We start from the raw sequence: 14323 nt of genomic DNA, 5'->3' as shown, positions 1-14323 counted from the left end.
ATAGAGGGAACTTATCTCAATATAATAAAGGCCATATATGACACACCCACAGCCAACATCGTGCTCAATGATGAAAAACTGAAACCATTTCCTCTAAGATCAGGAACCAAACAAGGTTGTCCACTCTCACCACTATTATTCAACATATTTTTGGAAGTTTTAGCCATGGCAATCAGAGAAGAAAAAGAAATCCAATTCAGAACAGAAGTAATAAAGCTGTCAGTGTTTGCAGATGACATGATACTATCCATAGAGAATCCTAAAGATGCTACCAGAAAACTACTAGAGCTAATCAATGAATCTGGTAAAGTATCAGGAAACAAAATTAATGCACAGAAATCCCCTGCATTCCTATACACTCATGATGAAAAATCGGAAAGAGAAATTAAAGAAACACTCCCATTTACCAGTGCAACAAAAAGAATAAAATACCTAGGAAGAAACCTACCTAAGGAGACAAAAGACCTGTATGCAGAAAACTATAAGACACTGATGAAAGAAATTAAAGGTGATACAAATGGATGGAGAGATATAACATGTTCTTGGATTGAAAGAATCAACGTTGTGAAAATGGCTCTACTACCCAAAGCAATGTACAGATTAATGCAATCCTTTTCAAACTACCAATGGCAGATTTCACAGAACTAGAACAAAAGATTTCACAATTTGTATGGAAACACAGAAGACCCCAAATAGACAAAGCAATCATGAGAAACAAAAATGGAGCTGGAGGAATCAGGCTCCCGGACTTCAGACTATACTACAATGATACAGTTGGGCTTCCATGGTGGCGCAGTGGTTGGGGGTCCGCCTGCCAATGCAGGGGACACGGGTTCGTGTCCCAGTCCGGGAAGATCCCACATGCTGTGGAGCGGCTAGGCCCATGAGCCATGGTCACTGAACCTGCGTGTCCAGATCCTGTGCTACGCAGCGGGACAGGCCACAACAGTGAGAGGCCCGCGTAATGCAAAAAAAAAAAAAAAAAGCTACAGTAATCAAGACTGTATGGTACTGGCACAAAAACAGAAATAAAGATCAATGGAACAGGATAGAAAGCCCAGAGATAAACCCATGAACATATGGTCATCTTATCTTTGATAAAGGAGGCAGGAATGTACAGTGGAGAAAGGACAGCCTCTTCAATAAGTGATGCTGGGAAAACTGGACAGCTACATGTACAAGAATCAAATTAGAACACTCTCTTATACCATACACAAAATTAAACTCACATTGGATTAAAGACCTACATGTAAGGCCAGACACTATAAAATTCTTAGAGGAAAGCATAGGCAGAACACTCTATGGCATAAATCACAGCAAGATCCTTTTTGACCCACCTCCTAGAGAAATGGAAGTAAAAACAATAATAAACAAATGGGACCTAATGAAACTTAAAAGCTTTTGCACAGCAAACGAAACCATAAACAAGAAGAAAAGACAACCCTCAGAATGGGAGAAAATATTTGCCAATGAAGCAACTGACAGAGGATTAATCTCCAAAATTTACAAGCAGCTCATGCAGCTCAATATCAAAAAAACAAACAACCCAATCCAAAAATGGGCAGAAGACCTAAATAGACATTTCTCCAAAGAAGATGTACAGATTGCCAACAAATACATGAAAGGATGCTGAACATCACTAATCATTAGAGAAATGCAAATCAAACCTACAATGAGGTATCACGTCACAGCAGTCAGAATGGCCATCATCAAAAAATCTACAATAAATGCTGGAGAGGGTGTGGAGAAAAGGAAACGCTCTTGCACTGTTGGTGGGAATGTAAATTGATACAGTCACTATGGAGAACAGTATGGATGTTCCTTAAAAAACTAAAATTAGAATTACCATATGACCCAGCAGTCCCACTACTGGGCAACCCTAAGGAAACCATAATTCAAAAAGAATCATGTACTAAAATGTTCATTGCAGCTCTATTTACAATAGCCAGGACATGGAGGCAACCTAAGTGTCCATCAACAGATGAATGGCTAAAGATGTGGCACATATATACAATGGAATATTACTCAGCCATAAAAAGAAATGAAATTGAGTTATTTGTAGTGACGTGGATGGACCTAGAGTCTGTCATACACAGTTAAGTAAGTCAGAAAGGGAAAAACAAATACCATAAGTTAACACACATCTATGGAGTCTTAAAAAAAATGGTTCTCATGAACCTAGGGGTAGGACAGGAATAGAGACGCAGACATAGAGAATGGCTTGAGGACACGGGGATAGGGAAGGGTAAGCTGGGACAAGGTGAGAGAGTGGCATAGACATATATACACTACCAAATGTAAAATAGATAGCTAGTGGGAAGCAGCCACATAGCACAGGGAGATCAGCTTGGTGCTTTGTGACCACCTAGAGGGGATGGATAGGGAGGATGGAAGGGAGATGCAAGAGGGAGGCGATATGGAGTTATATGTATATGTATAGCTGATTCACTTTGTTATAAAGCAGAAACTAACACACCATTGTAAACCAATTATACTCCAATAAAGATGTTTTAAAAAAAAATAACCTGTGCTGTATACATTTACTTTTCCAAAGTTGCTCTCTGTGTATAATGCAAGGGAAAACTCTTCTTTAGGTTTTCTTATCTATTGATCAGTCAAAGCTGAAAGCTAGACTCTATTTCTCTGCTTCACTTCCATGCCCGAGGGAGAAGTGAGATTCTCTGTGGCTTCATCGGGAAACCCCGTGCTGCACACTCCTCACTCCTCCAGTATGAATCCAGTCTACTCCTTTGGGGCCCACTGTCCCTCTCATGGAAAGCTGGTAGGTTTTCTTAAACTTGAACTCATCACAAGGCTGTGTATCTACCACTGTGTACAATAGCCAAAACACGGAAGCAACCTAAATGTCCATCAACAGAGGAATGGATAAAGAAGATGTGGTACATATATACAATGGAATATTACTCAGCCATAAAAAAGAATGAAATAATGCCATTTGCAGCAACATGGATGGACCTAGAGATTATCATACTAAGTGAAGTAAGTAAGTCAGATGGAGAAAGACAAATATTATATGATATCACTCAGATGTGGAATCTAAAAAATAGTACAAATGAACTTATTTACAGAACAGAAACAGACTGACAGACATAGAAAACAAACTTATGGTTACCAAAGGGGAAAGGGGGAGGGATTAATTAGGAGTATGGGATTAAGAAATGCACACTACCATATTTATAATAGATAAGTAACAAGGATTTACTGTATAACACAGGGAACTATATTCAATATCTTGTAATAAACTATAATGGAAAAGTATAGAAAAAAGAATATAAATATATGCATATATATATGACTGAGTCACTTTGCTGTACACCTGAAACTAACACAATATTGTAAATCAACTATAATTCAATAAAAAAGTATGGGAGGGAATTCCCTGGTGGTCCAGTGGTTAAGACTCCGAGCTTCCAATGCAGGGTGTGCAGGTTTGATCCCTGGTCTGGGAACTAAGATCCCACATGCGGCGTGGTGCAGCCAAATAAATAAATAAAAAACTTAAAAAAAATTAAATAAATAAAATAAAAAGGGGGGGGGGCTATGTGTCTAAATGACTTGAAAGAGAAACATCAAAAGGATTCTAATACTCCATCCAGAAACATCATTCAGACAGGGTCAATCCAGGTGGGCTTTCCCCAGCAACAGTGATTAAAGTGGCCAAAGCTAGACTTGAGAAGAGGTAAGTATTGCCAGTGGTTGACCTGGCCTGAGAATTCATAGCCCTGCAAGGCTGTAGAAAGTGATCCTGATGCAACTAAAAAACAATATGTTTTAAAAAAGAGTAGCTTCCTGCCTCAGTCTCTGGGTCCACTGTGAGCCATGTCCTCAGGGTGAATGCACAGCACACAGGATCTCAGGGCATAGGATCTTGGTCCTATGACAGACTTGTCCAAAAGTACATTCCCGAATTTCCAACTTTCACTGAATACACTCGATTGTTGCAGAATCGACTACTAAATCTCACGCCGTTCCCTGACTTCTAAACTAATTGTAGGCCTGGGTTCATCCACTGGCTTATCTGTATGTTAAAAGAGAGCTAAAACCTGGAAGGTCAAGGATTTTAGGTTTACAGGGATGAGTTCAGGTGGGAGGGGTTGGTATATCTGGTCATGGAAGAATACACTAAACAGGATTAAAGTAAAATTGCACATTGGACATTTAAATGAAATGTCCAATAGCACATGTGTTCCTTTGGGTCTAAAAGGGGATGGGAGTGGGCCTGTGGTTGCTAGGATGCATCTCATCTCTGGATGTGGTTTGACAATCATGCTGGGCAGGTGGCTATGTTGTCATGCGTGCCTTGCATGTTTGTGTGGCTTCTTCATTTGTCACTGGAAAGTTTCTCTGTAGGTTAATACGTGTTTATATATATGTTTATATAACATATATATATGTTTATATAACATATATATAAACGTTAATACATATATATAAACATATGTCTTAATATTTATACATTATATAATTTCTAATATAAAACATATAATACATATAATAATATGTTATATTATATATAACATATATAACGTTAATACGTATATGTTATAAAACATATAAACGTATATATGTTTATATATACGTATTAACGTTTATATATATGTTATATAAACATATATATAAACGTATATATATACGTATAACGTATATATATAAACGTATATATAAACGTATATATTTACTGCATGCCATTTTGGAAAACAGAGAGATGAAGATCCTTGTTTGTCTGCATGAGACTTCTTTCCTGATGCCTGACCAGCTACTTACTAGCTTCAGTGGGAACAAGAGGTGGAGGAAGCGGGCACAGGGCCGCAGGCAGACATTTGCATGCCCACATGAAACCTTCCGAATGCAACTCATATTATAAACAGATCTCCAACTTCCATGCCACAGAGTCTAGATGGATGGTATGGGAAAGGAAAAAGACGCCCCCCCGCCATTTTTCCCAGCATCAGCTAGAGTCAGACGCATATCTCACTTTCATCAAAGTAGGTAACTGATACCCCTGCATTTAGACAAATGCATCTAGAGAGACAAGAACTTCCATCTACTTCTAACATAATATTAGTAATGACCATATATAATTGTCTCTGTCTTCCAAATAATGATCAGAACATCATGATGTGTGTTTTGTACTCACATCGCAGAAACAGATATAGTTCCCTTTATTTGACTCTCAAAGGATACGTAATAACCCATAAGCTGCTAACTTCTCCTCTCACCCACAGGAGATGAATGGGGAAAAAAGACTTCTGAGCTATAGGTAGAAAAAAAGAAAAGCATTCGTTTCCTTTTCCTTCTCTAGCCTCTGATGAATTAGGGTACAGATATGAGTAAACATGAACAAGAGACTACTCGTTGCTTATTCCAACATCTATTCTCCCTTCCTTCTTAGTAAAAGAACCTGATGTTTAGCGAGGCACATTGCCTCCAAGTTAAAGGGATATATTTTCAAGCCTCTTTTATAGCTAGGTACAGTCATATGATTAGTTTCTAGCCAATAACATATAAGCAAAATATTGTGTGGAACTTCTAGGAGCTCTCTTTAAAAGGGAGAGTGTGTACCTCTCTTTCCCTCCTTTTTCCATCCTGCTGACTGGAACTCACATGTTATGGCTGGAGCTCCTGCAGACATTTTGGACCATGAGGACAGTGGAGCAGGGAACTTGAAGCAGCGTGGGTCCTTGTTGTAGGTCAGCTCTGATTGACACATTTCCAGTCTTCTCTTACATGAGAGAGAAATAATCTTGTGTAAGCCACTGTATGTGTGTAATTTTACACACTATTTGTGTGTAAAATCTAAGGCTGACTGTTACACTGTGAACAGGGAAAGAGTGAGTGACACGAGTTCTTGTTCTTGGGACTCAATGTCTGCTTCCAGCAATAACATTTTCCCGGAGCGCACTTTTTTCCTGGGCAATATATAAGTTCTATGTGAGGCAGATACTCTCTCCTCACATGGGTCAAAATAGCAAATTCAAGATTGTCTGTTTGGGCTCTGTGTGGTGCTTATGGGGGTCTGGGCTTTCTGTCTCAGGCTAGGGGCATAGTCTTGTTTCCATGAGAGAAACACATGAAGGGGGTGTGGATACACTTTGGGCATTTCACAGGATGACTCCAGTACAATAGGTGTTTTTAAAGGTGCTGCTGTTTTGAAATTTAGTCAGAGCTAGTGGTATGCTAGAGCTGGTTTGTGTTAGCCACGAGAGCACCTCTCCCCACGTTTATGCTCAGCGATGTCATGTTGGTAGCTTGAAATTGTCCTTGTTGGGAGTATTTACATCATGAAAATCAGCAAATGCTAAAAATCAGTCGTTGTTGTTGTCTTCAGACATCCTGCTTATCAGCAGGCCACTAGCTAACACTGGACTAGTGTTCTAAAATTCTTCCTCCTTCTTGTTGAACTATCAGAGAAGAGTCTAAGGCATAATCGTTACTTACACAGTTCGGAGTTTATGAGCTACTAAATACTTTCCCGGACATTATATAATTTGAGCATTATGACAACCCATGAAATAGGCTGGGCAAGTCGCATCATCCCCCTTGTATAAGGGAGGGCTGAGATTTAGCGATACACACAGCGAATGAGAAGTGAAAGTAGGCTCAGCAGCCAGTGCTGTTGTTTCTTATTTCTGCTCATTCCACAGGAATCAACTGGATTTCCCCAGGAACATAGGATAGGGAAGAAGATTAGGAAAATGCAGTTCTGAAGGGGAAGATGAATCAAGGAAGGTAGTAATTTTTCATTTTCAATGTTATTTTTTCTAGAACAGGCCTACTTCAAAGATAATGTACAAGGAATTAATGTGAGAGCTTGGAAAACTGTCCTTTTTGAGTACTAGTACTAAATGTAGTCCTTTATGAAGCTGTGGTGGGAATCTATGTGTTATCAGGGAAAGAGTATGAGTTTTGGAATCAAATGCCTCATGCCGGACCTGATCTTCTCATTTTACTGCTGTGTCAACTTAGGCAAATCACTTAACTTCAGCATGCATCAGTTTTCTCATCTGTAAAATGGGTATAATGATGACCACTCAGGGCTTTGTGAGGATCAAATGAGATAACTATGTAAAGCAAGAAGCACACAGCCTGGCACCTAGGGGATACTCATGAAATACATTATGTCCCTCTTTGCTTTTAGATTTTGAGATAATAATTATCAAAAGTAAATCACGAGCTGTGATTCATACCTGCAGTTTTCTCAGAATAGATCAAAATATCTCTAATCTAAAACCATATATATTATAAATGTCCCAGAAGAACCTCTGGGCATCCAAAGCCAGAACTAGCATTACAGGTTAGTGGGAAATTGAGAGTTCGGAGAAGAATTTTGTGAGAAAAGACCAGCAGTTTTTAATTTCGCTCTCTGTAGTACATTCTATGCTGGCTTTTGAGACCAAAACCAAATCTGGCTGCAGCAGGCAATCATAGAGTTTTCATGTAATTTAATAATTTATCACAAAGAATATTCATTTATAAGCAATGACTTGTTTTGGAATGATAGCAGCTGTCAGTTTGGAGGCCTTGTTTCTCCCCCCCGGGACAGAAGTCTGGCTTCCCCTTTGCTAACTCATGCAGGGTCACTGGGTTTGGAATCTGAGGCTGAATGTACTTTACAATGTGTTTATGTTTTGGTATGTGCATTATTTCATTTTTTCTTTGTGGTCATGAAATCCATGTTGCCAGATGCTGAAAGCGCCTCTATAAAGCCCGCCCCTGCTCGAGGAGAGGAAATAATCAAGCTCAGAGTTGCCATTGCACCTGAAACTTGGACCAGAAGAGGTACAAACGTACCCCTCGACCATGACAGACACACAACATCCTGATGCTCCTCTGTGTCATCACTTAGATTTGCTTCAGCAAAAAAGAATCCTGAACCCTTTGCTTCTTGGAAACTCGGTTGCCAGAATGATTTGTACATCTGAAAGTTGTGATTATGTCTCTCTGGTGTCTTGGGAAATTCAATGTTTTGAGTTCAAGAGATCAGACTGCCTGCTGGGAATCAAGCATTCAGGGTCCCATGAAAGCACTTGATACATTGTACCACTTTTTCACAACTTTACATCTGTTTCACGGAGAGCTAAAGGTCCCTGACTTCTCTTGGAGCTCCCCAGGGTCTCTTGAGAGCTTGGAAATCTGTTGAGTAAATAAAGAGGGGATCTTGCCCATGAGCTGGAGATCTTCTACTTCCAGCATCCATTTTCAGTGCCTGCTTGTGTCATTTTCACTGGCAAGTTAGTCTTTCAAAGTTTACTCTCAGTGGCCACTTACTAACTGTAGGCAACCAGGAGACGTATGACATAGTCTACTGGGAGGTTGATTGAGAATTGAATTGTGTCCCTCCCACCAAAAAAAAAAAAAAAAAAAAAAAAAAAAAAAAGAAAAGAAAAGAAAAAAATTTAAGTCCTAACTCCCAGCACCTGTGAATGTGCTCTTATTTAGAATTAGAGTCTTTGAAGATGTAATCAAGTTAAGATGAGGTCATCAGAAAGGGCTTTCATCCAAGATGACTGGTGTCCTCATAAGAAGAGGGAAATTTGGACACAGGCGCACAGGGTGAATGCCAGGTGATAGCAGAGGCAGAGCTTGGAGTGATGCAGCTACAAGAAATGTCAAGGATTGATGCCCAGCATGAAAAACTAAGAAGAGGCAAGGAAAATTTATCCCTTACAGGTTTCAGAGGGAGCAGAGCACTCTGCTAACACCTTGATTTCAGATGTTTAGTCTCCAGAAAGGTGAGACAATCAAGTTCTGTTCTTTTAAGCCACTCTACTCTGGGTACCAAAATCTGTGTTAGTTTTTTCCTAGGGCTGTTGTAACAGTGTATTACTGACTGGGTGGCTTAATTTTCCCTGTGTATCTTAAGGAGCAGAGAAGCCCAGTGGAATTCAGCAAATCACATTCTCCCATCCCTTTAATACAAATCCCCATCCCTGCTCCTTTTCCCCCAACATCTTACGATGTTCTTCCCAACTCTGCTGCTGACACTGATTGCCTCATGTCACCACCACTCCAGGCAGAGGTGCTCAAGCTCCTGATTTCTTGTCGCCATCCATTGGCCCTCTGCCAATGAGTAGCAATCATTTAACAGGAAGAATAACTTCCCAGTTGGGTGAATTCTCCATGATATTCCTTCCAAGGGTTATGCTGATTTAACCAGACATCTTAAGAATTTTCTCAAGAAGCACAAAAGAAGTCTCTCAAACACTGTGATGGGCTAGAGGTGGTGCTGTATTTTTATTTCTGTTTCACAAAGGAAAAGATAAGTCAAGGAAGAGTCACCTACCCAAGTTTCTCTCTCTTAGTAGTAACACTTCAATCAGGGCTGGTGTTGCCCAGATTTTGTCTCAGGAGAAGGGAATTTTCCTTGCAGTCAAGAGATCATATGTGGTTTCTAGTAAGCAGACCCTTTTAATGGTTTATTTTTTGTTAACGGAATAGATCTTCTATACTGACAAATGTACACCTTTCCTTCAAGGAACTTCAAATAAGTTGTAAATTTGTGATGATGTTAAGCCAGCCCCATTCATCCATTTCTTTCCCGTAAGTTGGGCTGCATTGAGCCCCCTTCGTTTGGTCTCTCCATATGCCATGAATGGTCTGTGAGAACCTCATGGCACAGGGAGGCATGTGGTAAGTTTCCACTCCTGTTTCTCCTTAAATAGAAACTTTCAGCTGCTTCTCCCCTTCTGAAGTTTTACTCAACTTAATTTCAAATTGTTAGGCTGCAGTAAGTAACCTGGCGCACTTTAGAATGCAGACAGGGATAAAATGGGGCCGAGAGAGAGAAAGAGAAAAGAGCATCTGGAAATCTGGAAGAAAGTGGTCTATCTGAAACCAGATAAGCTGTTGTTGGTGTTACCAGACCTCATGGTTTATAACAGCCATGCAACACTTACGGCTAAAGACATGTGCACCCTTTACACAGGTGCACCACTCACACTCCAGGGCAGACCAGGGACACGCACTGGAGATTTGAGGCTGGGGCTGGCCGAGCCTTGTGTCTTGTGACTGTCTCCTATCAGGAGCAGGCCCAGCCACCCTAGCCTGCAGCAAGCACCATGTGCAGAGGCACAGTTGGGTTGACATCTCCAGCAGACCCATTTTAAGTAGCTGCCCAATCTATAGGTGGAGGATATCCGGGAAGGGTGACAAATGGGAATGAATGCAGAAGAGACTGAGGAATTCCTGAATTCCTTCTAAGGATCGTATTCTAGGGAGTTGCAGATGGACCAGGTGCCTTCTCATTAATGATCGTAGCTGGACTGGCCACCACTGATGAAAGTTTCCTATGCATCTGGCACGTATTATCTCATTTAACCCTTACAACAACCCTGTGAGATATGTTTTATTATTTATGCTCCTTTTTATAGATGCAGGAACTGTCTTAGAGCTTAGCACAGTGCTAGTCACATAGGTGACCCTTGATAAATACAGAATGACTAGGTGATGAGAGGTAAAAAATGTGCTTAAGTTCACATAGTTAGTAACTGACAGAGGCACATCTATATTCGCTCTGTGTGGCATTTTCAATTGTACAAACCAGTGTACTCTGGACATAATTTCAGATTGAAATAGCAGAGCTAGAACTAGGACTTGCTCACATGAAAGTCAGGAATCCAAGAATAGTAGCACCGATATACTTTTTTTTTTTTTTTTGGCAGAGTAAAGGAAGGAGGGTCGGAGTTGGCTGAGGTGGTAGATTAGGGTAGTCAAGGTAGAGTTGTGAATAAGGCAGGAAGGTTTCAGAGGACAGACTTGAACCTGTAGAAGGGCCCATGCTGAGGTGAGGGAGGAGAGGTTTTGGAACCTTACAGGATATGAACATAGGAATGAATTAGCTGAGTAAGGACAACCCTGGACCAGCCAATGCCAAAGGATCAGCGATAACAATTTTGGTTCCTTTCTTCTTTTGCTTGGAAGAAACTGCTATGTCTACATGTTAATGAATGGTTCTTCAACCCTAGGTCCTATTTTAGCATCATAAGGGCAGTCAGGGCAACAGAAGTCTGATTCCAAAGAGATTATATCACTCTGGCCGATCTGAAGATGACCACTTCAGAGTTTGGAAATTGTGTCATCGTAAGCAAACATGGCCCTCCATAAAGCAGCTGCTACTTGAGTCAATGGAAAGATTATCACGAGCAGGAAAATGTGAACCATGTGCCCGTGCCCTGCCCAGTTGCCTCCCCCATCTCCTCACTTTGAAATACTAGGAGTGAGGAGTTTGCATGCAGAGGCCTGAGTGCCTTGCGACATGGGAATGTAGGGTTGGCCACTTCTCTAGGAAGGGAGCTTAAGTTCGGGCAAGCTTCAGGCTTGGTTGTTACTTCATTATGTAACTGCTACCCAATGGGAGGGGATGAACCCAAAGGACCACGAAACCTTTCAGATGTGGTGTCCACTGGTCAAACAAAGCTCTCTGGATTCTTCTTGAATCCCACAAGAAAAGGGAGTAGAGCTTCACAGTTAATTAATTCTCATTTATTAGTTACATCAATGTATCATCGAAACAGATAAAGGGAATGGATGCAGAACTTAGTATGGAAAATACCGAACATCTCTAGTGGACTGTGTTCATTGCCTATACTCAGTATCCACTCTCTGCTTTATTCACAATGATATCTCAGTTTGGTTCATACGATTTAGGGGGAAGTTATCCCATTTCCATCTTCAGAAGTGAGACCCGACTAATCCTGGCCAATCAAAGGAAGCTAATCTACTTGTCAATGAATGCTTTGTGGATTGGCATATGACCTAATTCTCGTATAGGAGAGAGTTGCTGGAGACCTCAAGGAAAGTTTTCCCTTGTCCTTAAGAGAGCGGGACAAAAGTCATCTGCTTCTTTCAAGGGATATAAATAAGGGAGGATGTTTCGTACCTCTTGCTGCTGGCTGACATCTTATGGCTGGAGGGTAGGTGAGATTCAGGATAAAGCTAACAGGTGGAAGAGGGCAGAGGTTCACAGAAAATGGAGCCCTGAATGTATCATGAGCAGAACCTCTCTACCTCTGGGTTTTCAGTCAACATAATTCTTTGATGTTTTAGCCAGTTGGATTTCTGCTACTAGCACCTGAAAGCCTCTGGACTGATAAACCATAAAACTGGTAATAACATGGGAGAGAGAGAAGGAAGGGGTAGTTGATGGTTAAGGTGATAGATGAGTATGAGAAGGAAGAATAGGGGACATGAAAGACAAAGGAAAATTTACATTAAATAGCTGATTGATACATTTGGGACGCTTAGTCAACCTTACCCTGTATTTTTCTTTACTAATGGTTGTAGGTGAAAAGAGGAATAGTAGATTTCAGAGTTCCTACTGTCTAGTGGATATTGCCCAAGGATTTGCCCAAATCTAAAAGTATAGCCTCTGTATCCAAGTCAGACAGGAGTAAAGAGCAGAGGTGATGAGTGCGCGCGGGAGGAAGAAACAGATGAAATGGCCTGGAAAACTTGTATGATCCCTTTCCTCGTCTGGGTGCATAATATAACCTGGGTCTACAGTGTGGATTTACATAGCTCTCTAGAGCCTGGGAATTATTAACATGCCACTGCAGAGAGCATTCCTTTATCTTGTTGGTAGTAGGTGTTTTTGATTATAAGTAAGAGTTTGAGTAGCATTGAGTTCCCAGTGATCCATACCAATTGTCAGGTTTGATCTTTTGGTCTAGATTGTGAACATAGCATGTATTTGGGAGATACAGGCTAAAGGGTGGGATGGGGGTGGGGCTTAAGGGCCCGCAGGCTATGGCTGTGGCCTATTATAAAGTGGAATAATCTCAGTACCCAGACTGAACATAGAGCCGTGACACTGACATCATTAGCACTCCATCTAGGATGGATCTTAGACACAGTTGTGCCTCTGGTTCACAGAACCAGAAACTCTTTTTCTACACTAAGCCACCAATCAACCACGTGTGTGCGTGCGCGCGCGCGCGCACACACACACACACACACACACACACACAGAGTCAGGGAGGGAGAGAGAAATAGAGAGCGGAAAATGAAATTAATGGCAGTGCTGTTCATTAAGTCTGCTTTACTATAAGATCATGCTGTGTAGGAACACTGCTTTGGCCACTAAAACTCTTGAATATCCCTTTCTGTGTGTAAGTGTGCTTTACATAATGTTCAGGGCTAAAAAAGAACAGTGGAATGGAATACCTATACGTTAACAAGTAACAAAGAGCCATACAATTCTGACCATGACGTGTACTGAGACTGTGACCAGAGCGATATCCAACTGTTGGCTGCCACAGCATGTGTGACGGATGGTGTTTACATGCAGGACACATTCCCTGGAGTGTACCCCTTGTGTCTCTCGATTCCAGGGGTCCTCGAGGTAACACGAACACTTTCTCTCCAACTCAATAAAATTTATCTGGGAATGTGGTGATTTAAAGTGACATGACCTTAGGGATAACCTCAAGGCTACTTCTAAGTTTTATTTAAAAATGAATCATTCACAGACGTCAGTACTTTAACTATTTTTAGCAACAGATCACTTGCAGTGCATCTCACAACTGATTGTGATACACGAGCATTCTACTACATCACAGTTGAGAACTGTTTCCAGAAGGAAGTTGTTTTCCTTATTTAACCCCAGCATCTGTTTATTAAGTTAGCAGATAGTGTTGCACTTGATTTCTAGCAGTCTTTTCCTTAGGAACTCTAACATGTAAGTCCAAATAGTCCACATCATTCCACAAATGTAACTTTGTGTTCAATTTTCTACATGGTACATGACTTACTAAAAAACTATGAAGAAATAAGATAATCTATGTTTATAGGAAAAGAAAATTTCCTAAACAGAAAACAGTATTGATAGCAGTTGAAGCCATTGCCCTGAATACTGTAAGTTGCAGAATGCCGAATAACTAAGATTTCAATAGACTTTGTTTTTAAAGCAAGTTTTGTGTTTGATAGAGTTTAGATGTCAATGGCCTCTCTGTCTCCTGAGGAAGAGGTAGGGGAGAGCATTTACCATTTGACACGGCAACTCTTATCCAAGCTGTGGGGCAGCCTTAGGTGGTCCTGTCTTTTTCATGGCTTCCATCTGGGGAGGTTCTGGGTGGACTGGCATGATGCTGTATCCAGCACAGCTGCAGTGCTGGTGATGACTCCTGTTACTGTGCTGAGAGTGGATCCACCCTGTGGTCATCTGTGTGCCCTTGCCTCATCTGGGAATAAATCTGCCTGGACAGGAGAATGCTGGGAGAACTCCCAGAACTGGAGTTCTTCCTCCTGTTTCTGAGAGCTCTTGCTTCTCATTTTTCTGCTCCTGGTTGACAGGTGGATAAAACGC

Source organism: Tursiops truncatus, chromosome 17 (genome assembly GCF_011762595.2).
Source record: "Tursiops truncatus isolate mTurTru1 chromosome 17, mTurTru1.mat.Y, whole genome shotgun sequence".
Lineage (NCBI taxonomy): Eukaryota > Metazoa > Chordata > Mammalia > Artiodactyla > Delphinidae > Tursiops > Tursiops truncatus.
The sequence above is the reverse complement of the archived record's forward strand: the minus strand, read 5'-3'. Positions refer to the sequence as shown.